The 24,613-nt window shown below is 49.3% G+C and overlaps 1 protein-coding gene and 1 pseudogene across 1 annotated transcript in view; both read right to left on the minus strand.

Moving 5' to 3' along the window:
• The window catches only part of LOC139011343 (E3 ubiquitin-protein ligase RNF213-like), a 102,715-nt gene extending 94,870 nt beyond the window's left edge, over positions 1-7,845 (minus strand). The window contains exon 1 of the mRNA XM_070416925.1: positions 7,733-7,845. The gene's annotated coding sequence lies outside the window, so the exon portion shown is untranslated. The remainder of the gene's footprint in view (positions 1-7,732) is intronic.
• A 16,061-nt stretch (positions 7,846-23,906) lies between these two features.
• LOC139011554 (ATP synthase subunit g, mitochondrial pseudogene) lies at positions 23,907-24,225 on the minus strand (annotated as a pseudogene).
• Positions 24,226-24,613: the final 388 nt, after the last annotated feature.

Genomic DNA, 24,613 nt, shown 5'->3' on the forward strand with positions numbered 1-24,613 from the left:
GCAGCACGTGTTTACAAAACACACATGGGCCCAGTTATTTATGGAGCACCTACTGTGTGCAGGCACTGCCAGGGACCTGGGGTAAAGCAGCAAACAAGAGAGCAAAAGTCTCCCCTGAAGCCACAGGACAGACACACAGAGGAAGTGGGATTGGGGGGGCAGGCTGCAGATTTCAATGGGGGCTGGGGCAGGGGGGCGGGGGCTTGGGGAAGAGACAGCTCAGCAAAGGCTGGAGGAGGGGAGGGGGCAGCTGTGCTGCCTTGAGGACAGGTGTGTTCCAAGCATAGGAACAGCCAGTGTCCCTGGGATCAGAGCAGGTCAGTGTGTCCCAGGAAGGACAGGGAGGCCATTGGACTGGGGGGAGGGGCTGCAGGAGAGGAGGTCAGAGGACACTGCAGGGGCATTGGGGCAAGACTTGTGGCTTTTCCTCTAAGAGGATGGTGGGGAACGGGGGAGGGAAACACCTCCCTGGCAGGCTCATCCCAAGCAGCCAGCAGGTCTCCTGGGAACAGATGTGGGGAATGTGGAAGGGAAGGAGGGAAGTCAGTGCTGGGGGTTGGGCTCGAGGTGCTGGAGGGATGAGTTGCCTGGCTCAGGGCAGGTGGGAAGCCTGAGATGTGGGTTTGGGGGGTATATATGACCTGGGCTTCAGAAACGGACTCGGACTCGGAGAGCCTTGTCAGATACCCTGGTGGGGAGGCCACCAGCTGCTGTTTAGGTGACAGGTCCAAGACAAAAGGACCTGGTGCTGCCAGTGTATGGGAACCCACAGGGCAGGGTGGGGTTGCCACAGGCAGGGCCCAGTCACCACAGGGCAGGGTGGGGTCGCCACAGGCAGGGCCCAGTCACCACAGGGCAGGGTGGGGTCGCCACAGGCAGGGCCCAGTCACCACAGGGCAGGGTGGGGTCACCACAGGGCAGGGCCCAGTCACCACAGGGCAGGGTGGGGTCACCACAGGGCAGGGCCCAGTCACCACAGGGCAGGGTGGGGTCGCCACAGGGCAGGGCCGCCACAGGGTAGAACAACAGCCCAGGGAGTAGGAGGCATCAGCTGAGGTCAGATGCCGGATGCTGGGCCAGTCAGCAAGTGAGTGCCACCTGCCTAGGTTATGACACACTCAGGCACAGCTGGCCACCTTTGCAGGGAACTCCTCACTCACCCCTGTGCCTGTGGTTCCACTTCCATGCAGCATCCTCTGAAACACCCCCACCGCAGAGTTTAGCCACAGTTCTCATTCTCAAGGGGGAAGGGGAACCTCAAATTCTCTCCAAGAAATGAAATAGAAATTTCTAAAAAAGTGACAGGTGCCTCCAGTAAAGCCCGACAAAGCTATTCTCAGGGAAGTGCTTCCAGATGTTACAGAGTAGAAAAATTTTTTAGGCCTGTTTAATTACCTAGTCACCTCAGCAGCTTGACAGCCTGTGCAAAGTTTCTAGGAACTGAGCTCACACACCTGAGCAATGGCCTACAAAGAACAAACAGATCAAAATTAAGAATAGTCCTGACCTTTAAGTTACCCAGAAATGAATAACAGGAGGATGATGAATAGCTTGGCTAAAACTACGCAATTAGCTCTTGTAACTTGGCTTTGCTTGCTATGGGAACCTGAACACAGATGTAGTTGTCCCCTTTAAATACTGGACTCTGCAGATGGTCAGAGCCGCTTCTCTCTTGGGCTTCCCGAGTGGAGGAGCGGACACTGGCCCATCAATAAAGGCTCTAAATTTTAATCAGTCTGGAGTTCTGGTCACTCCACAACATTTGGAGGCCCCCAGCGAGATAACTGGCCATTGACCGGTCCCGTGACCAGAGTCCAGGGAAGACATCCAAACTCCCGGCCCCAGGGGGAGATCTCTGAGAGACGTTCCTCAGCCCGGGACCAATAGAGTTTGGCAGGTCTGTCTGAAAATTATGTAATTGACTTCAGTTGGAGCCATCTGGATCTGATTCTTACCAGTAAGAAAACTCAATTCTTTTGAGTCCTGATTCTGGTTCTGTGGGCCCGTCCGAGGTCTCCGGAAGGCTGGACGCAGCACTACTACCGTTGAGACCAGATCCCGGTGCACGACGGTGCCCGGTGATCCTGAGTCTGGTTGTTATTTGTCTTGTCTGTGTCTGTTGTTGCGTCCAATTTGTTTTTGTTGTCAGAATGGGTCAATCAGCTTCCTGTACTGTCTGTACCCCCTTCAATGTTTTTTGAAAAATTTTCAGGACTTCAAGCGAAGAGCCGAGGGCTACGGAGCCCCTGTTCCGGCTTTTGATTTACAGAAATTCTATGAGCGTGAATGGTCAAAGTTCCCACAGATCAAGTGACCTCCTGAGGGGTTGACCAATTTGGGTTTAGTCTATTAGGTCCAGGCTATAATTTTTGGAAACCCCGGGCACCCAGACCAAATTTGGATAGATGTCTTAACGGAAAACCCTAAATGGCTCCAGGGTTGCCAAAACCCTTCAGAAAAGAAAAAGAAATTGGGACAGAGACCGACTGTCCTCCTCACTTCACCTCCCAGGGAGGCTGAGAGGAAGCCCCTTGTTCTCCCACCTCTGCTGGAGGACCCCATTCTGACAGAGCCACCTCCTTATCTGTCAGCCCCGATGGCGGCTCCCCCTGAGGATCCTCTGAGTCCATCTCATACCCGCTGTGGGGCAGAGTACCGACCCCCACATTCAGCCCCCTCTCCGGACTCCTCTGGAGCCCTGATGTTGGCTTTGTGCCAGGTGGCTGCCCCCAAGGGGGCGGGGGGGAATGGCCTTTTATGGTTTACGTCCCTTTTCTACCAATGACCTCTATAACTGGAAGAATCAGAATCCCTCTTTCTCTCAGAATCCACAGGGATTAATCTCCCTCTTGGAGTCTGTCTTTTTCACCCACCAGCCCACTAGGGAAGATTGCCAACAGCTCCTCCAGACCCTTTTCACCTTGGAGGAGAGAGAGCGAGTCAGGTCAGAGGGAAGGAAATTGGTTCTTGGCCCCAACAGCCAACCCTCTTCGGAGTCAGCACGGCTTGGCTCGAGGCTATCTTCCCACTCTCCTGCCCCTCGTGGGACCTCAACACGGAGCGAGGTAAGGAGGCTCTCGATCAGTATCACCAGACTCTGCCGAGGGGAATCCGAGAGACTGCGTGGAAACCCACCAATTTGTCTAAGGTAACTGAAACTGTACAGGGACCGAATGAATCTCCCACCGCTTTTCTAGAGCGCCTGTGTGAAGCCTACAGGCTCTACACACCCATAGATCCTGATGAGCCTGAGAATTGGAGGGCAGTTAACATTGCTTTCGTGTCCCAGTCGGCCCCAGACATTAGAAAGAAATTACAAAAGTTAGAAGGCTTTGAGGGAAAAGTGCTGCCAGAATTGGTTGAGGTTGCTCAAAAGGCATTTAACAATAGAGAAGATTCAGAGACTGTGCAGACTCAGAAAATGGCAAAGGTCCTGGTAACTGCCATGTAAGAGGACCAACCTGGGGCCGGGACAGTGACCCACTCATTCTTTGTGATGCCGGAGTGCCCGTACCCGCTACTGGGACAGGACCTTCTCAGCAAACTGCAGGCTACCATCTCCTTCCAGGAGGAGACAGCTACAGTGACTTTTAATCAGAGACCGGGGGCTGTGCTTTTGACTTGCCCCTTGAGAGAGGAATATCTCCTCACTGAAGGAACTGAGAACAACAACTCGGTCCCAGATGCCCCATTACTCCAAGAGCTGCAACAGAAAATACCTGGAGTATGGGCAGAGAGTAACCCCCCAGGACTGGCGGTCCACAGAGCCCCAACTGTGGTACAACTCTCCAGCACAGCAATGCCAGTATGGGTTTAGCAATATGCAATAAGCCAAAAGGCCCAAAGAGGCATCGCAGTCCACATGAAAAGACTGAGAAAAGCAGGAATCTTAGTCCCTTGCCACTCCCTGTGGAATACCCCATTGCTTCCTGTACAGAAACCAGGAATGGAGGACTTCAGACCTGTTTAGGACTTAAGAGAGGTCAATAAGAGGGTAGAAACTATACATCCCACGGTGCCTAATCCATGTACCCTCCTGAGCCTGTTACCTGCACCGGGGGAAAGACAGAAACTAAACTGGACTGAAACTGAAACTAAGGCTTTTCAAGATCTTAAACAAGCCTTAGTCAGCACACCAACGTTAGCGCTGCCAGACCTCACAAAGCCATTTCAGTTACATGTGGCAGAGGCTTGGGGAATCGCAAAGGGGGTGTTAACCCAATCCCTGGGACCATGGAAAAGGCCTGTGGCATACTTATCCAAGTGGCTAGACCCTGTGGCTGTAGGGTGGCCAGGGTGTTTGAGAGCAGTAACAGCTATAGCTATATTGGTAAAGGAAGCCTCAAAACTCACCCTCGGGCAGGACTTGCAAGTAGTAGTTCCACATTCCGTGGAGGCACTGTTGCAAAGTCCACCAGAGCACTGGCTCTCAAATACTTGGATTACCCAGTATCAGGTACTCTTGCTTGATCCCCCGTGAGTCAGTTTTCTCAAAATGGCGGCATTAAACCCTGCTACCTTGTTGCCTGATGACAACCCTGAGCAGCCCCTCCATGACTGCACTGAAACCCTGTCCTCGCTCAAGAACTTTCGAGAGGACCTGACAGATCAGCCCCTGCCAGACCCTGATGAGATCCTATACACTGATGGAAGCAGCTTTGTGGTCGACGGGACCAGGTACGCAGGAGAGGCAGTTGTGACAGCTGACAAGGTAATCTGGGCACAGGCTCAGAAGGCAGAGCTAATAGCTTCATGCAAGCACTACGGTGGGGGAAGGGAAAGGCAGTGAATATATACACGAACAGCTGATATGCATTTGCCACTGTTCATGTTCACGGGGCCTTACACTAAGAAAGGGACTCCTAATGTCAGGAGGGAAGGAAATAAAAAATGTCCCAGAAATCCTTACCCTCCTTTCGGCCCTTTGGATGCCAAAGGCGGTGGCAGTCATACACTGCAAAGGACATCAGTCACCTGACACCCCGGAGGCACAGGGAAATACCTTCGCAGATAAAATGGCCAGGGAAGTCACCCAAAAACCAGTGGGGCCCCTCCATATTTTACCAGCCCTCCCTGCAAGGGTCTTTGAGGAGACTCCAGTCTACTTGGAGGAGGCTACTGCACTGGGGAAAAGACTCCAGGCAAAAGAAACATCCGGAGGATGGAAAGAATTGCCAGACCAGAGGCTGCTCATTCCGGAGGCCCTGGGAAAGGAACTCATTTCCCAGATCCATCAGAGTATTCATCTGGGGAGAACCAAGCTGGTAGAACTGCTTAAATGAGGTTATTATATTCATAAGCTCTTTCAGGTCTCAAAGGATATTGCAAGGAGATGTCACATCTGCGCACAGGCAAACCCCAGGAAGTGGTCCCCTTTAGTCGAGGGAACCAGACTCAGAGGGAAAAGTCCTGGAGAGCATTGGGAAGTAGACTTTACAGAATTACCCCCAGGTCTGGGAGGATATCACTACCTGCTTGTTTTCGTCCATACGTTCTCAGGATGGCCAGAGGCTTTCCCTACCAAGTCTGAAACAGCACAAGTAATAGTAAAGAAATTAATCCCAGAATTTGTCCCCAGGTTTGGCCTACCTGTTGCAATGGGGTCCGACAATGGCATGGCATTCATTGCCCACATCACTCAGTTATTGGCAAAGATACTAGGTATAAATTGGAAATTACACTGTAGCTATAGACCTCAGAGCTCTGGACAGGTAGAGAGGATAAATTGGACCTTAAAGGAAACCCTGACAAAACTAAAACTGGAGACTGGCAAAAACTGGGTAAGCCTCCTCCCTTTTGCCCTACTCCGGGCCCGTTGCACCCTGTATGTAAAGGGTCTCACCCCTTTTGAGATTCTGTTTAGCCGACCCCCACCGCTACTTCCCAAGCTAGGGGAAGAAATATTAGCATCCCTTTTCTTTTTTTTTTTTTCAACAGAAAATTTTTTTCTTCTCTTTTTTTTTTATTGCTTAAAGTATTACAAAGAGTATTACATATGTCTCATTTTTTCCCCCCCGCCCTTGACAATCCCCCGGCCTCCCCTACACCCCAGTGTCTTATGTCCATTGGTTATAGCATCCCTTTCTAATCATAACCTCCTAAAGTCCTTACAGGCTTTACAGTTGAGCTCCAGGCTTAACCACCAGCTGGTCAGAGAGGCTCACCAAGACCCACCCTCCGGGACTGGGCCTGGACCACCTCTCTTTCAACCAGGAGACCTGGTGTGGGTTCAGAGGTACAAGCCATCATTGCTGGAAGCCAGGTGGACTGGGCCCTTCACTGTCATCCTTAGCACCCCATCAGCCATAAAGATTGCCGGAAAGAGACACTGGATTCACCGAACTCAAGTAAAAAAAAAGGTGGAATGCGAGGACCCCACTGAACAATGGGCCATCCAATGTACAGGGAACCTGGTTTGCCTGTACCTCCAGTATCACCCCTTGTATTTCCCCCTTGACTCTCATCTCCCCCTCCCCCCGGGGGAGCCTTCTCTATGCATCCTCACTCACATCTTGCCTCAGGTGTACTATTACTCTGGGGAGGGAGGGAGAGAACATTTAGGTCTGCTCAGAGGCAGAGAAAAACGGCCCCGGTATTGATTCCCCTTTTAGTAGGATTAGGGGTTGCCGGCTCCATTGCGGTGGGAACAGCAGCTCTAGTAACAGGAAATCAGAATTTTAAGGCCCTCAGCAGCCAAGTAGATCAAGATCTGAGCACATTAGAACAAAATGTAGATAGACTTGAAGATTCCCTCAGTTCCTTAGCCGAGGTAGTATTACAAAATAGGACAGGGCTCGACCTGTTATTTCTAAAACAGGGAGGACTATGCATGGCCCTAGGGGAGATCTGTTGTTTTTATACTAACCACTCGGGAGTTATCAGGGAGAACCTCAGTCAGCTAAGAAAGAGGCTACAAGATAGAGAGGAAAGGAGAAAGTTGGAAGGAAACTGGTATGAAAACCTCTTCTCCTGGTCCCCCTGGCTCACCACCCTCCTAACCGCCTTAGCTGGGCCATTAGTACTCCTACTACTAACACTAACTTTCGGCCCCTGCATAATGAACTGCTTAATGAATTATATTCAACGCAGAATACAAGCAGTCAAATTAATGGTCCTAAGAACTCACTACCAAAGAATAAGAAGAAACAATGATTTGATTCTCCCGTAAAACCAGTGGGGAATGTTACCGAGTAGAAAAATTTTTAGGCCTGCTTAATTACCTAGCCACCTCAGCAGCTTGACAGCCTTTACAAAGTTTCTAGGAACTGAACTCACACACCAGAGCAACGGCCCACAAAGAACAAACAGATCAAAATTAAGAATAGTCCTGACCTTTAAGTTACCCAGAAATGAATAACAGGAGGATGATGAATAGCTTGGCTAAAACTACGCAATTAGCTCTTGTAACTTGGCTTTGCTTGCTATGGGAACCTGAACACGGATGTAGTTGTCCCCTTTAAATATTGGACTCTGCAGATGGTCGGGGCCACTTCTCTCTTGGGCTTCCCGAGTGAAGGAGTGGACACTGGACAGTCAATAAAGGCTCTAAATTTTAATCAGTCTGGAGTTCTGGTCATTCTGTCGCTCGCACTCCACAACACAGAAAGAGACCTTTAGCTTCAGGAGACCTTGTTCTGCACTGGGCCACCCACTGGCCTTTCCACTTCCAGGAAAGGAAACAGGACACAGCTGATGTCCCCCACCACCCCATCAGCACCCTCTCAGGCCTTACCCAGTGCAGGGGCTGTGTGTGTGTGGGCGTGGCCTGTGCTGCAGAAGTTGGGAGCTTCCTCTTTGGAGACTTGGCCGCAGGAAGGACACTCTATGCCTCTGGGCTGTGACCTACAAATCTGGAAGCAAGAGTCAGGAGGAAAGAAGGAAGTGGCTGCCTTTATTCCCAGCCACCGGTCATGTGACCATAGCCCTGCTTCAGGTCATTTTCTGAAAGTGAAATTACAAGCAGCTCAGAAAGTCCCACTCGATGGAAACTGCCAGCCTGAGCCCCTGAAACTCACATCCTGGCCTCATACCTAGTCCTCCCTTCATGTCCTTCCTGTCACTCCTCTCCCCCGCAAGCTAGCTTCAGCACCCACTTCCTTTTCTGCTGTCCTGACCCTGCCCTCCAACCCTGCAGGCCTCCCGAGCTCTCCACCTCAGTGAGTCCAGCATTGTCCCACAGGCTGAGACTGGGGGCTGGGGTGGCTGAGGACAGGCAATGGGAGGAGGGAGTGTTCCTGGCAGACACAGCATGTGCAAAACCCCAAGAGGAGTTATGGGTGAGGTGCCTGCTGTGTGCCTGGGCAAGGCGTTCACAGAGACAAAAGCCCTGGCTCTCAGGCGAGGCATGCAGGATGGCGCACCCACAGACAGCACTGGGGACATGCTGGAGGACACATGGAGAGCATGCCCCAGGGAAGCCTGCACAGGGAAGAGCAGGGCTGAAGGGGTCCCAGTAAGGAGGCCTACTAATGGGGCAGGGGTGCCATCTACGAAGCCATACTCCTGTCATGGAGCGTGAGCTCGCTGCAAGGGTAGCATGGAACCATGGGCAGGGTCATGCTTGTCCATGCCAAGGCCAACACTCAGGCCAAGGATCTCCAGCTTCCAGGGGCCTCTGGGCACACCCAGAGTGAGAAAGGACAAGGGAGTCACAGCCTGGCGACCGTTGCCTCCTCTCCCCAAACTCTGCCCGGGCTTTCGGGCCTCGGGCTGGGACAGGGAAGTGGGGGTGGATGGGGGGGATGCAGCCCCTTTCCCAGGGGGACCGAGGGTCGGCTCCCTCCCCATTCCCCCACCCCCCCGAAAACCCTGGTCAACCAGCACTCCCGAAAATGGGTGGCTGAAGGAGACTGTTGCTTGGTGGCTGTGGTTGACCAGATGTCCCAGCCTGGTCTCCTGCGTGGGTCCGAGCGCGAGAGAGTGCGGGTTGACCAGATGTCCCTGCCCAGACTTAGTCTCTAGCAGTGAGTCAGAGTGATTGGGTTGACCAGTTGTCTGTGGAGATGAGAGATTGAAGGTGGGGGCGGGGGCGGGACCGAAGAGCAAATAAATGTTGACAGAATATTTATTTATTTCTTTTTTCTTTATTCCTTTTTCTTTATTATTTGTTTGTTCATTCATTTTAATGCACAGCCCACATACAATAGTACATACTTATCAAGATTCCACATTTACATAGATTACAATGCACTGGTGAAGTTGCAAGCTTATCACAGCAGTATACATTTATAGGTCTCTAAAACAAAGAAAACCCCAGAAAACACGTTGCAATGCTTACCGTTCCTGTTTCTATTACTATCAACCCTTTAGGGATGTTTCCAGGCAGCATGGCGTTGGCGGCTGCGGCAGCTGTGGCAGAGGCGGTGGCACAGTGAGGGGCGTGTTCACTTCAAGGAAATTCCTAAATCACCTCGTTATCCTCATATTCAGAGGAAATTTCAAAGTCTGACTGACAGCCCTTCATCCGCTTCGTGGGAGAGTCCGTCCTTCTTGACTGCTAGGTGGAAACTCGAGAGAGGGGAGAGAGAGAGAGAGAGAGAGAGAGAGAGAGAGAGAGAGAGAGAGAGAGAGAGAAAGAAGAAGAAGAAGAAGAAGAAGAAGAAGAAGAAGAAGAAGAAGAAAAGAGGAGGAGGAGGAGGAGGAGGAGGAGGAGGAGGAGGAGAGGAAGAGGAGAGAGAGAATGAATAAAGCTTTCAAAGCCCCCTCCCCCCTCAGTGGCCCACCCTGCGTCCCCACCAGCCTGGTGATGACGTGATGACGATACAACCTGTCCTTGTCATGTGCCACCTGCCTGGCAACTGCTTTTATAAGCCTCAAAGCGAGGTCGACCAGACGGCCAGGTTGGTCCGGTTTTCATCACAGGGCAGAGGCAAATGGGAATCTCAGGGACAGTGTGTGTGCAGTTGGCAGAGGGGAGTGAATGAAAGGCAGTCTATAGGAGCAGCAGAGCTTGCCATACTAGCATTATTCATTCTCTGGATGGAGGCACATCATTTACAAATAACACAGAAGTACCTGAAATGGAAACTTCTTTCTCAGACATGAAAAATGCAGGTCAAGTCACTTGGACACTATGGACGGCTGTGTTGTGTAGAAATGGACAGACATGAATTAGGCATTCTGAACTTTGTCCTCCTTTGGTTTTGTCCTTGTGATCCATAGGAACTCTCCCCAGCCAGGACAGGTATTAGGTGGACTGAAGTGGACCACAGAGGGGTTCCTGGCTGGAGACCACAAACCACACCACTGGTGGTGACCCACCGGGCATGCCGTGCCGTGTCATGCCATGCCGTGCCATGCCCCAGAAAGTCATAGTCAGGACTGAACCGAGGACCTTCATCTCTCTCTCTCTCTCTCTCTCTCTCTCTCTCTCTCTCTCTTTTGGCCCTTCCGTCCCCGACGTACCTTCCTGAACTTGGTTCCAAGGAGGGAGGGAGGAAGCAAATATGCTCCACCTCATGGAATACGTCACTCACACACCTCTCCCTCTTCTACTCCAGCTTTCCCGCTCCTCCCCTTGCCTCAGATTTGAGTCTTTCAAATGCAAGCAGCGGACAACCTACTACAGAGCTTTGCAATCAATCCGTAGTCCTTATTCTTGTGTGGGTGACCTTAGTTTAACTTCACACAGGTTGTTTTCTGCATAGCTGGCATTCAAGGAAAACAAAAAACTCAGAATAAGAGCCATGCCCGGTGTCATTAACTAACGAGTCTTCTCCTGCTTCCCTCCCTCCCTCCCTCCCTCCCTCCTTCCCTCCCTCCCTCCCTTCTTCTTGCTCCCCCTCTCCTCCACTCCACTCCAGTCTATTCCACTCCCCCACCTCCGAGATTCTGTCCATCCTTGGGCTCACACACAGTATACATACATACATATGTCCTACACATGAGTATCAACCAAAGACTTGGAAACAACAGCCCTCTGCTGCTGCTGGAGGAGGAGGAGGAGGAGGAGGAGGAGGAGAGGCTCAAGAAGTAATGCCATTCAAAACTAAACATTAAGTCATTGTGTAAATGCTGTGAAAGGAAAAGCGGATAGGGTATGCCTGTAAATGGCATAGCTCTCCCTGCTCACCTAGCCTTTTCAATGACAGCACCCACCCCATACCTATCCACCCCCTTACTGTCATGGATGCTTTTCATGATCCCTGAGAGGAAGAAAATATCCCCTGTTGCTGAACCCTGGCTTTTCACACTGCAGATGACCCTCTTGGACAGGTGCAGGAACTTTCTCACTCCCAGTCCAAGAGAGGGTGTTTTGACCTTTGATCTCTTTCTTGGTTTGTTCTCTTTCAATGGTGGTAAACACAGACCTCCTTTGAACCTTTGATAAGCCTACAGTTTACATTCACACTCCTTTAGGTTGATTTTATAATACAACTCCCAGGGTCGGGATCATGACTTTAGAGTCACACTTCACCCAATGAGAGGACTCGTGTGTGTGTTGGGGGAAGGGGGGGACGCGCTGGTGGTGGTGGTGGTGGTGGTGAAAAGGGACCACATACTGTACTAAACTTGGCAAGCTCAGGGGAGGCCATGCATGGTGGCCTAACAGACTAAAATCAGTTTGGGGTGGGTGATCCTGTCCTAGGCCGGCATCTTCCCTGACAGAGGTCCATCTTTACCTGGACTGAGCCTGTCTATCGCTTTCCTTCTTGCATCCACAATCACACATCTTTGAAATGTCAAAGGGATTTTCCATCTTTTTGGGACCCCTGGAATCACAGGCATGGCTCTGTGAATATCACAGATCCCATCATGATTACTGACGGAGTTCATGATTGACTATATGAACTATCCTACACCTACCTAGGTAAAAGAAGTCTGTGTCCATCATTTTATTTTGCATCCAATCCCAGAGGTTTCCCCGCTTTGCTTTCTCCTGCCTCCCTAAAATATCACCAGTGGATTTCATGTAACCACGTACAGTCTCCTCTTTGGATTGGAGTGAATAAAATAAGGGGGGCGACACTTCCATTCTTCGGAATATTATCTCCAACCTTTGAGATTGTGCTTCCTGGCGTGCGTGCGTGCGTGCGTGCGACATTTGTGGACAGTTTGGCTCAAAGACACTCACAAAAATTCTTTACAGGTTGGGACATTTCTTACGTTGTTGACAAATGCCACACACGCACACATGTGCGTGCACTTCATTCACAGTTGTCACCTGTGGGGCTCTTTCAGGTTTGTCCATTTTCCTTCCTCATTTTCATGGGGAGGAAGGAGGCAGCGAGTGAAATCACCAGTGAGTGTGTGATATGAGACTGAGGATTTCCCATGGAAAGCAGGTGAGCAGGCTGGCAGGAGGGCGGAGGGGGGGAGGGAGGGAGGGAGGGAGGGAGGGAGGACACATCCATCCATCTGTGGGAGGAAAAGAGACCACAAGGGATGGTCTGAAATGAAAAGTTCAATGGAAAAAAAAAATCCAGTGATGGTGGGTAGTCACGTCCTAGGCCGCTACCTTCTCTGACAAAGGTCAATCTTTTTTTTTTCTTTTTTAGTATTTTTATTGATTTCAAAGAGGAAGAGAGAGAGATCGATGATGAGAGAGAATCATGGATTGGCTGCCTCCTGCACACCGCCTACTAGGGGGTGGGGGGCTGCTGGGGATTGAGTCTGCAACCCGGCATGTGCCCTTGGCCAGAATTGGAACTTGGGACCCTTTAGTCTGCAGGCTGACACTCTATCCACTGAGCCAAACCGACTAGGGTGTAATTTTCCTTTTTAAATCCCCTCATTGTTATTGAGTAAATTGCTGACCATTAACTATCCTAAGCCAACCTAAGTAAGAGAAGCATGAAGAAGTATGTGTTTATCATTTTATTTTAATTTTTATCCAATCCCAGAGGTCCCCTCTCCCCACTCCGCTTTTCTTTCTTTTCTTTCTTTTTTTTGAATGTTTATAATTTTATTAACTAGTCGCCCCAATAAACTTAAAAATGTATCTAACGCCCAGCTGGTGAGGCTTAGTTGTTAAGTGTCAACCCATGAACCAGAAGGTCACGGTTCAATTCCCCATCAGGGAACATGCCCAGGTTTCAGGCTCAATCCCCATCACGAGGCATGTAGGAGGCAGGCAATCAATGATTCTCTCTCATCATTGATGTTTTTTTATCTCTCTCCTGTCTCTGATTCAGAATCACTGCTGTCTGAAGAAACTGAATCACTGCTACTATTTTCAGACTCTGACGAACTGCTGCTGCTGTCACTCAGTCGGGAACCAATTCCAACAACAGCTGTGGATGATGGCTTTTTCTCAGATTTTGTTTGGAATTTTCTGGAATTTAACTGATTATTGACATCATTATTAACAGAGAAGATGGGTGGGGGAGATAGAAGTGGGTAAAGGGGGTCAAGCAGGTGATGAGAGGCCCTGGCTGGTTTGCTCAGTGGATAGAGCGTTGGCCTGCAGACTGAAGGGTCCTGGGTTGGATTCCGGTCAAGGGCATATGTCCAGGGTGTGGGCTTGATCCCTAGGAGGGGGCATGCAGGAGGCAGCCGATAATGATTCTTTCTCATCACTGATATTTCTATCTCTCTCCCTCTCCCTTCCTCTCTGAAATCAATACAAATATATTTTAAGAATAGGTGATGGAAGAAGACTGGGTTTTGGGCAGTGAACATGTGATGCAATATGCAGGCTATGTATTATGGAACTGTAAAATTGAAACTTGTGCCGAAACCGGTTTGGCTCAGTGGATAGAGCGTCGGCCTGCAGACTGAAAGGTCCCAGGTTCGATTCCGGTCAAGGGCATGTACCTGGGTTGCGGGCACATCCCAAGTAGGAGATGTGCAGGAGGCAGCTGATCGATGTTTCTCTCTCATCGATGTTTCTTTTTTCTTTTTTTTTAAATATATTTTATTGATTTTTTACAGAGAGGAAGGGAGAGAGATAGAGAGTTAGAAACATCGATGAGAGAGAAACATCGATCCGCTGCCTCCTGCACATCTCCTACGGGGGATGTGCCCGCAATCCAGGTACATGCCCTTGACCGGAATCGAACCTGGGACCTTTCAGTCCGCAGGCCGACGCTCTATCCACTGAGCCAAACCGGTTTTGGCTCATCAATGTTTCTAACTCTCTATCTCTCTCTCCCTTCCTCTCTGTAGAAAATCAATAAAATATATTTTTTGAAAAAAATTGAAACTTGTATAATGTTATTAACCAACTAGAGGCATAGTGCACAAAAATTTATGCACTTTCGGGGGGGGGGGTGTCCCTCAGCCTGCCCTCTAGCAGTCTGGGACCCCTCAGGGGATGTCCTGCTCTCCGGCGGATCAGGCCTAAGCTGGCAGTCAGACATGCCTCTGGCAGCCTGGCAGCCCTCAGGGGATGTCCACTTGCCAGCAGGGAGCAGGTCTAAGCTGCAGTAGGGCATCCTTAGCGCTGCTGAGGAGGCGGGAGAGGCTCCCACCTGCCCTGGCTTGTGGCTGAGCAGAGCTCCCCCTGTGGGAGCGCACTGGCAACCAGGGGGTAGCTCCTGCATTGAGCATCTGCCCACTGGTGGTCAGTGTGTGTCATAGTGACCAGTCATTCCCAGTTGTTCTGGGTCAATTTGCATATTATCCTTTTATAGGATAGGATAGAGGATAGAGGCCTAGTGCATGGGTGGGGGCCAGCTGGTTTTCCCTGAAGGGTGTCCAGGATCAGGGTGGGAGTGTCGCTAGGGTTCCTGGCCAGCCTGGGTGAGGGGCTGAGGGCCATTTTCAGGCTGGCCACACCCCCTTCAGGGTCGGGGGGGGGGGCCCGCTGGGGTGCCTGGCCAGCCTGGGTGAGGGGCTGATGGCCGTTTTCAGGCTGGATACAGCCCCCAGTACCCAAGCTCCCAGCCTCTCCTATTTTTTTTTTCTGTGCCTCCTTGAGCGGAGGCCAGGGTGGGCTGGAAGCAGGTATCTGGGATTTATTTATCTTCTATAACTTAAACTTTGTAGCCTTGAGCGGAGCCTAGGGCCGGCCAGGGCAGGTGGGAAGCTTGGCTTCCTCCATCGCTGGGGGCAACGCAACCCTCCTGCTCACTCCAGCTCCATGGCCGTCGCCATCTTAGTTGGGTTAATTTGTATACTCACTCTGGATTGGCTGGTGGGTGTGGTTTGTGGGTGTAGCAGAGTGGCGGAGTGATGCTTAATTTGCATGTTTCTCTCTTTTTTTTTGCATGTTTCTCTTTTATTAGTGTAGATGTTATGCCAATATATTTAATTTTAAATAAAGTAAAGAAAAAAGAACCAGGTAAAAGATGTCAGCTCTCAAATTTCTATTTACCTGGAAGTCCTAGATTGTGGAAAAAGGCAAGAAAAATAAGCAATAGATACACTAGTTAGCAATAGGCAATATTTATATTTATACAAAAGTAACATAATCATATGTATATAAATCAGGATATAAGGACAATGTAAAAAAATCATTCATATTTTTTGTTGTGCTTTGCAGTAAAATTTTGAAAGTCTTTTTATTCTTTTAAAATTTATTTTATTGTTGACAGTAATACAGATGTCCCCCATTTTCCTACTTTTGCCCCCTCCACCCATCTCCCACCTCATCCCAGTCCTTCACCTGGCTATTGTCTGTGTTCATGGTCTGTGACTAATTTGTACTTCTAAATCCCTTTACCTTTTTCACCCAATCCCCCTCCCATCTGGCAACTATCAAAATGTTCTCTGTATCTATGAGTCTGTTTCTGTTCTGTTTGTTCTTTTATTTTGATTTTTAGATTCAATTGTTGATAGATATGTGTTCATTGCCATTTTATTGTTCCTTTTCTTAATCTCCCCCCCCCCCCCACCCCCTGGCCACCTCTTCTTCTTAAAGAAGACCCTTTAACATTTCATGTAATACTGGTTTTGTGGTGATGAACTCCTTTAGATTTTTCTTTATCTTACCTTAAATTTTAAATGATAACTTTTCTGGGGAGAGTAAACTTGGTGGTAGGTCCTTGTTTTTCATCACTTTGAATATTTCTCCCCATTCCTTTCTGGCCTGCAAAGTTCCTGTTGAGAAATAAGCTGATAGTTGTATGGGCACTCCCTTGTAGGTAACTAACTGCTTTTCTCTTGCTGCTTTTAAGAGTCTCTCTTTGTCTTTAACTTTTGGCATTTTGATTATGATGTATCATGTTGTGGGCCTCTTGGGTTCTCCTTGTTTGGGAATCTCTGCTTTCTCAATTTTTATGGCTATTTCTTTCACCAGGTAGGGGAAGTTTTCTGTCATTATTTCTTCAAATAGGTTTTCAATTTCTTGCTCCCTCTCTTCCCCTCTTGGCACCCCCATGATTTGAATCTTGGCATGTTTGAAATTGTCCCAGAGGCTCCTTACACTCTTCATATTTTGGATTCATTTTTTTTTTTTTTGCTTTTCTGATTGCATGTTTTTTGCTTCCTCATATTTCAAATTCTTTATTTGATTCTCAGTGTCCTCTACTCTACTGTCTATTCCTTGTAAATTATTCTTTATTTAAGTTAGTGTATCCTTCATTTCTGACTGGTCCTTTTATGTTGCTGATGTTCTCACTAAGTTCCTTGAAGTTCTCAGTACCATATTTTTTCGTGTATAGGACACCCCCATGTATTAGATGCCCCCCCACTTTTCCTACCCAAAATTAAGCAATCAATATTTTAAATGTAAAACACACTTTTATTTAGTAATTACCGCAGGTAATGTTTACATACCAGTACTATGATATTATGCAACATATCACTTTATTCCACCTTTGTTGCATCACTGGTCTCTTCTTCATCACTATTGGTCCCAGACATAGCAATTTATCCAACTTCTATTGTGTCACTGCTGTCAGATGTGGACGGTCTGCTCATGTGTCTGCTGTTCCTCGGACCGGGGTGGGCTGCTGCTGCTCCTTGAATGGGGATGGACCGCTCACAGAACTGCTGCTCCTCGGATGGGGGCGGGCTGCGCAGGGCTGCTGCTCCTCAGAAGTAGGTAGACTGCTCGTGCAGCTGCTGCTCCTCGGACAAGGAAGCGGGCCACTCACACAGCTGCTGCTCCTTGGACAGGGGCAGGCCACATGAGGCTGCTGCTCTTAGGCCCGAGGCAGGCTGCTCATGGAGCTGATGCTCCCTGGACAAGAGCGCACCGCTCATGTGTCTGCTGCTCACGTGGTTGAAAAAATAATGTGAAAAGAAGTAGGAAATAAAGGAACAAACAAAAAAAAGGACCAAAGAAAAAAAGCAAAAAAATAAAAAAAAAGCAAAAAAAGAGCAACAAACAAAAAAAGGGAAAACAAAGAAAAAAGCCCCCCCAAAAGCTAACAAAACAATAAAAAAATAAAAATGAAAAATTGAAATGTCATTCCTTTGGCTGGCTTAAGATCCCAGTTTTCTGGAATGTCTGTGATTTTTTTTTTTTTCTGTTGCTGGGACTGAAAGTCCCTCTATAGGCCAGACCCTGTTAACTCCCAGGGACTAATCAGATTATTTTAATCCTTCATCCCATTCAGGTGGAATCTGGGTGTGGCTGTATTCCTTGCCTGGAGCCTGGAGGGAGGAGTTATATCTTTAGGAGAAAATGGCTGCCCAAGTCCTGGGCTCAGGGGTGACTCAGCACTCAATTTGCTGCCACCTCTCCTGGACCCCCTTCTCTCCCCAGCCTCTTGCCAGATTCCATTTGTCCGCACCTTCTCCTGCTCCTCAGCATGGGCGAGTATCTGTATCTGAAATGTCCTATGAACAGGGTTCGATGAAAACAAACAAATGCCGGCCACAGAAATGAGGAAGACTGAGTCTCTGTAAGCTCCTTTCTTATGGGCACTGCATGGTCTGGTCAGCGCTTCAGGCTGCTCCCTTTAGGCTCAGTCCTCCGTAATTATGGAACCCAGATCTCAAATCCCCCGGTACCAACAGTCTTGCAGATTTCCTTTCCCCAGTCAGGGGCTGTGCCTGTCCCAAGAGACGTGGCTGGGTGTCGCTCGGTCTCCCTCTGACCCTCTGGGCTCAGAGATCTGGCAAACTTTCCTGCCCAGGTCCCTGGTTTTTACCTTTCCAGGGGAACTCTGCCCTTCCCGGCTGCAAACTGTCTCACCAGCTGAGTCTCCTTTGCCAATTTGGGGTGGGTGTTATCTGTTTCAGCTGCTCATTCTATTTGCTCCGGGACAAGCCCTGGGACACGTCTGCCTATTCCGCCGCCATCTTGTCTCCTGAATAATTTACTTTCAATCTTTCTCCTGCAAAAATGTATTTCTATACATCATGCCTTCTATTATTAAATTTATACAATTTATTTCCAACTTGATTTGAGTTTTTAATTCTTAGAAACCTTAATTTTCCAATGCTGACCAAAAAGCATTTCTTAGATTGGTGTTTATGAACACACTTTAAACATACTTTTTATTTTCAAAAAACACACCTTCAACAAAGCACAAGACATGATATTAACAGTTGCAAATCCACTTTATAGACTTTCTGCAATAAAAGCTAAAAGCAGGTGAACTTAAAACTTGTGTAGCCCTAGCCAGTTAGGCTCAGTGGATAGAGTGTCAGCCTGTGGACTGAAGGGTCCCAGTTTGTGGGCTCGATCACCAGGAGGGGGTGTGCAGGAGGTAGCCAATCAGTGATTCTCATCATTGATGTTTCTATCTCTCCCTCTCCCTTCCTCTCAGAAAGCAATAAAAAAAATTTCAAAAAAGTGTAGAAATCAATGTTTCAGTATTTCATGCTATCTTAAAGTATTAGGTGTTTAATAACTTTTATTATTTAATCCAGCAATGCTTTTAAAGTTTTGAGTTATTACAGACTTTGGAAAATTATGTATAGGCATATATACTTACTGCTGAAAAGCTTTATCAAAAACCCTTCAGTTATATTTATTTATTGTCTTACCAGCTCTATGAGATTTTAAAGCCACTTACTATCCAAGGCATTTTTCTGATAAATGTTGTAAAAGGCAACCTGACCTTGACAACCTTTAGGAGGTTGGAGAAAAGCGGGTGTGGGGGGGAGGCGGGGGGGGGGGGCTATCAGGCCCCCACAGCCATTCCCAGGTGCCTCCAGCTGCTTGGATTTGAAACTGCCACCCTCTTACCTTCACAAGGGGCCAGTGGCCCCTCTCCTCGCAGCTTCTGCAGCTTGACCAAGGACAGTGCCACAGCTTCTGCCCTCTCGGAGAATCTGGAGTCTTTAAAATGTTTACTTCCATGTACTTTTCTTTACATCTCACCCAGAGGCTCAGAAAGGCATGAGTTAGAGTGAGATTCCTGAGGCTGCAGTTGGGTTGAATGAAATAGTTGAGGAAGCCCATTTACCCCAGTGATCAGACAGGTTTTGGAAGAAAGAGCTCCTGGTGAAAGAGAGCAGAGCAAGCATCCCACCCGCACCCCTCCCCCACCCCCACCACCCATGTCTAATAAAGTGTAATGGCTCCCCTGCCAGGTCAAGGGTCACTTGTGGCTCCTTCCACTTATAGGTGATGTTCTTAGTGGAGGCCAGCTGGAGCGTGGGCCCCATCAGTTCAAGGCCACTGTGTAGTTAGGTTCTTGTCCCCGAGACAGCCCCTCTTCCTCCAGGGGCCAAACTGACAGAGGGGCACAGCCCTTGGAGCGATAGAGGACTCTAAGCTGAGCTGTTTGTTGGTATGGGGTGGCTTTCTTGCTCTTTCTCTGCCCCATCTCAGTTGTTAAAAATCCATGAAAGTTATTCCTGCCAGTTGCTCAGTGGGGGTCTGGGGTCCCAAGCCTAGTTTTTATCGTTTTCATTTGATGTTTGGGGCTAGCTGTTGGGTAAAACGCATCCCCGAAGTGCTCGGTCCTTAACAGACCAGAACCACTCATTTAACAGGCTCCCTGTTTATCACTTTCCTTACAGATAACATGAACCTTTGGGGGACAATGAGCTCCACTCCTGATGGTGGCAGGACTCATGTTTGCACTTCTGCCAACAGGGACCTGCAGTTTTGTAGCAAAGGAAAGGTTAAGGGGCAGCAGCTGCTCTTTGCGAAGGAGGCGGTGAGCCGAGAAAAAGGCAAAATCAGGGTTTTCTCATGGTTCCAGGGGCCTGGAGGTGGAGGCATAAAGGATGAGCCGGGGGAGCAGAGTTCAGGGAGGTGGTGGAGCTCAGAGGCCTGAGCCTAGGGAGTCTCGGCCCATTTGCCGAGGTGGCGGCAGCATCGATCCAATTGGCGAAGGAGCTGTAATGAAGGGGCAGCGATGACTCCCAGGGCTGGGATGGTTCTCAGGAGGAGGCTGAATGAGCTTTTGCTCTTGTCCCACTGCCCGCCCGCTCTGGCCTCAGTGGCCCCTCTGGCTACCTCTGTCCCCCTCTAGCCTCACTCGGAGCCTCTCCTGGCCCCGGTTCCACACTCTGACCGGCAGGTGCTGCAGAAATGAGGGGAGTTGGGTGGTGGAACTACAGGTGTGACTCCGTTGCTGTGTGGGTGTTGCTCGGGACACAGGAACTGTTTCTTCTTACCAAGATGTATTTTCTGATTATTTGATCGCGAGCATGGCTTATCTAATCTGTGGGTGTAGAATCAGGCCCCTCCGAAGCAGGGAGGGTGACCGTTGTAGCAAAGGTTGGGAGCAGACTGTTTCTAACTCTGTGGAGGTGAGTAGGAAATATCTACTTGAGATGTGAACACACATGACATTGGCAGGGCCTGTGTACAGGAGATAACCCCAAAGCGATTCTTATGCCTTTTTGGCAAACACCTGTGGGTACAAGAGACTGGTACAAGCAGAATGTCCTCACTGTGCACAGACAAGGAGCTCTGTGACCCCAGCACGCTCCGCTGCCTCTGAGAAGAATTAGGCCCGTTTGTAAGATGCGCTCTCCACAAGCATCACACCGGGAAAAAAGGCATCTATAGCTTCAAGCTGTAAATTTATTTTCTTTGTCTTTTTTTTACTGATAACCAATCACTTCAATTAATTTTAGGAAATAACATACCCTTTAGACCCATGGATGATACTAAATTATATATCCATATGGTATTTTAGCAAAAACAGGTTCTAAAAATCATACAACCATATAGAGTAATGATATACATATCAAGATTATGTTTCAAAATGTCTAAAACAAAATAAAATAAAATGTTGGTCATGGTTCTCATTCACTGTCTTGGTGAACAATAAAGAAACAAAACACCACCAAATATCCCAATATTTACAGACATAGGTGTTTTCAAAAGGTTTTTTTCTGACTTTAGCAAAGAGAACCCATCCAAATTTTATTCATTTGATTTAACTCTAATACATGTTAATACTATTTCTCCTACTGCAGCAAGTTCTCACTTTCTCAAGGCCTTTTCTTCAGTTTTTCTATAAATAAAATATGTCATTTCCAACCATCAAATTAAGATGTCATCCTCAGAGACATTATGTACCAGGTTGGTATATCCACGTAGCTGCTTTCCATATTTCAGGCTAAGCAAAGACATGCATTTAGAGCTGTACTAATGTTATGAAAGCAAAAGACAGTCCAACCGAATATCAAGAGAAATTATGACCTTTCTACGCAGTGCTTGATGCTGAAAACAGTGATTTGGACATATTGATTTTTATTCAAATACCATTCTGTTCACTTGTGGTCCAAGAACATTCAAATCATAAACCAAATGCCCTGGCTGGTTTGGCTCAGTGGATAGAGCGTCGGCCTGCAGACTGAAGGGTACCATGTTCGATTCCAGTTAAGGGCACAGGCCTGGGTTACGGGTTTGATCCCCCATGGTGGGGGGGGGGGGCGTGCTGGAGGCAGCTGATCGATGACTCTTTGTCATCATTGATGTTTCTACCTCTCTCCCTCTCCCTCCTTCTCTGAAATCAATGAAAATATATATATATATTTTTAAAAAGAAACAGTTGTTAAAAATTGGTCTTCAAACATTATAACTAACTAGTAGCCCGGTGCACGAAATTCGTGCACTGGGGTGGGGGGTGGGGAGAAGGGGCCCCTCAGTCTGGCCTTCACCCTCTCCAATCTGAGACCCCTCAGGGAATGTCCAACTACCTGTTTGTGCCCACACTTTTAACAGATAACAGCTCCATTGTTGTTCCTTTCTTATGCTTAAAACCATTGGAATTAGTAGGTATTCAAAGTGTGTATACATTTTGGGGGGACACCCTGTATATCTCTAGTCAGTGGTGAAAGAAACCAACAGCAGATTTGGAACCCCCAGACAGGGAACCTTGCTCATTCCCCACATGTCTCCCCACTTCACTTTCCACCTTCGTGGGCAGCAGGAGAATCAATGTTTTCTCTCATTAATTCGGAAAAGCACGTCCTGTCACCCGCTGCCCGGCAGGAGTGTGCTAGGCCCCAAGCAAGCAAGGCTCAGTCAGGGCAGCCTTCACTCATGGGTTCTGGCACCCAAAGTGCACATTCCTCCTCTACAGTCGCCCCGACTATTCCACTGTTTCACTGAGAGGACGGAATTCCTCTCCGCCTCTGGGCTCTTGATCTTGAATGCTGACTGAAGGCACCTCAGAGAGGGCTGCCTGCGCCCACCAGGTGTGTCTGTCTGCACCTGCTCCTGCCTCAGCACCTGCATTAACCTCCCAGAGGTGATCTCGTAGCTGCACTGGCCTCTGTGGGAACAGGGCATCACCACTCTGCCCTCTCACTGTCATCTCACAGGCGCCCACTCTCAGCACCCAGAACACCCAGACACTCTCCAAAGGATGTGAGCTCATCAGAGGGGATGTGTGCACATCCTGTGGGGGTGTTAGGCATGCCAGGTTGATGGAAGTGTGGTTGAGAGGTGGGGGGAACTTGTGCACGCCTTGGTTTGCAACTGTTGCAGGTATGGGAGGGTGACAGTGTGCTGGGGGATGTTTGCACGCCAGGGGGGATGTGCACACCGGAGGCCTCTGGCTTTGCAGATCCACAAACCCCCGTGGTGCGGCCAGGAGGACATCAGTCTGGCCCTCCACGGTGGCTTTCCCTGCGATCCTGCACCTTTTGTGCCAGGAGGCGGATCTTGCGCAGTCACTCCTGGGCACTGATGGCTGCCTCCCCGCTGTGAAGGGTCATGGATCCGAGTCCCGGGACCGTGCACAGCCTCAAGTGCTGCCCCCCGCCCGGCAGGGTCACAGATCTGTGTCTTGGTCCCGTGGACAGCCTCAAGCACTGACCCCCACCCGGCAGGGTCACAGATTCGGGTCCCGGACTGCAGACAGCCCCTCGTGCTGCCCCCTTGCTCACCAGGTCACCGATCCGGGTCCCAGGACCACGGACAGCTTCAAGCACTCCCTCCTGCCTGGCAGGGTCACAGATCCGGGTCCCGGGACCGCAGACAGCCTGAAGCACTGCCCCCCGCCCGGCAGGGTCACAGATCCAAGTCCTGGACTGTGGACAGCCTCCCGCGGTGCCCCCCACCTGGCAGGGTCACAGATCCAGGTCCCGGGACAGCGGACAGCCTTGCCTGCTGCCGCCTGCCTTCAGTATGCAAATTAGCCGCCATCTTGTTGCTTCAGGGTGGGGGTCCCCACTGGGGTGCCTGGCCAGTCTGGGTGAGGGGCTGAGGGCTGTTTTCAGGCTGGTGGGCGACTGAAGCTCCAAACCTCTCCTTTTTTTTCTTTTTTTTTTTTTATTCTGGCATTTATTTACCTTCTATGCCTGTCACTGGAGCTGAGAGCCGGCTTTCTCTCTGAGGCTCGGCTGCTGAAAGCAGGTTTCTGGCCTTTGTTTACCTTCTGTATTTGAAACAATGTTGCGGTCTTGCTGGCTGAAGCCTGGCTGACTTAAGCCGGTTTCTGGGGTTTTGTTTAGCTTCTATATTTGTAACAATGTTTCAAACTGCAAGCTCAGAGGCCGGCAGCACAGGCGGGGAATGTTGGAATCCTCCGTCACTGAAGCAAGCAAGCCTCCCTGTTCGCTTCAAGCTGCCTGGCTGCCGGCCGCCATCTTGGCTGGCAGTTAATTTGCATATCTCCCTGATTAGCCAATGGGAAGGGTAGCAGCCGTACGACTAATTACCATGTTTCTCTTTTATTAGATAGGATGATGCCATGTTTGCTGATGATCTTAGTGACACAAAACCACATCCATACCTCAGTGGCAACCAAACCATTCAGCAGATCTTCCAGAATGGTAACCTGTTTGAAGCTACGAGTTTGAGCAATATGTATTGTTTCAAACCCTGAATAGCTGTCGGGATCTCAGCAGGGGTTGGAGGAATCAGATCAACCTTGGCACATGCCAAATCGTGGCCAATGGAGGCTTCCCATGAGTCACAGCAGCATTTACCAGCGCGGGGGCCGTCTTGGCGAGGTTTCGGGCAAACTGGGCCATTTTGCCATTGTGGATATTGCGACCCAAACCACCAGCTGAATCAAGCTGTAAACTCTGTGCGCAGCTTCCACTATGTTACAAGGACCAGCTCACTCATGCTCACAGCACCTCCTCATGCTGGAAGCGTTGTCAGCATCTTATAGAGAAGGAAACAGGCACAGGGAGATTGGCCCTCAAAAAACTGCCTCATCTGATGCACAAAAGATGGACACAGTGACCCCCTCTGGGACAACAGCTGTGCTTGGGGTTTACTTACTGTTGCTCTTTCACCTTCCTTTGTACTCTTAAAAAATGTAAGCCTTAAATGTCATAAGGGAGCCAACAAACACACAAACCGCTTTTGGTAGTGCCCTGCGACTCTCCTTTCCAGAAATCTGGGGCTCTCTGC

This window comes from Myotis yumanensis, unplaced genomic scaffold, assembly GCF_028538775.1.
Source record: "Myotis yumanensis isolate MYYU_CA2020_CCGP unplaced genomic scaffold, mMyoYum1.0.hap1 SCAF_5, whole genome shotgun sequence".
Classification (NCBI taxonomy): domain Eukaryota; kingdom Metazoa; phylum Chordata; class Mammalia; order Chiroptera; family Vespertilionidae; genus Myotis; species Myotis yumanensis.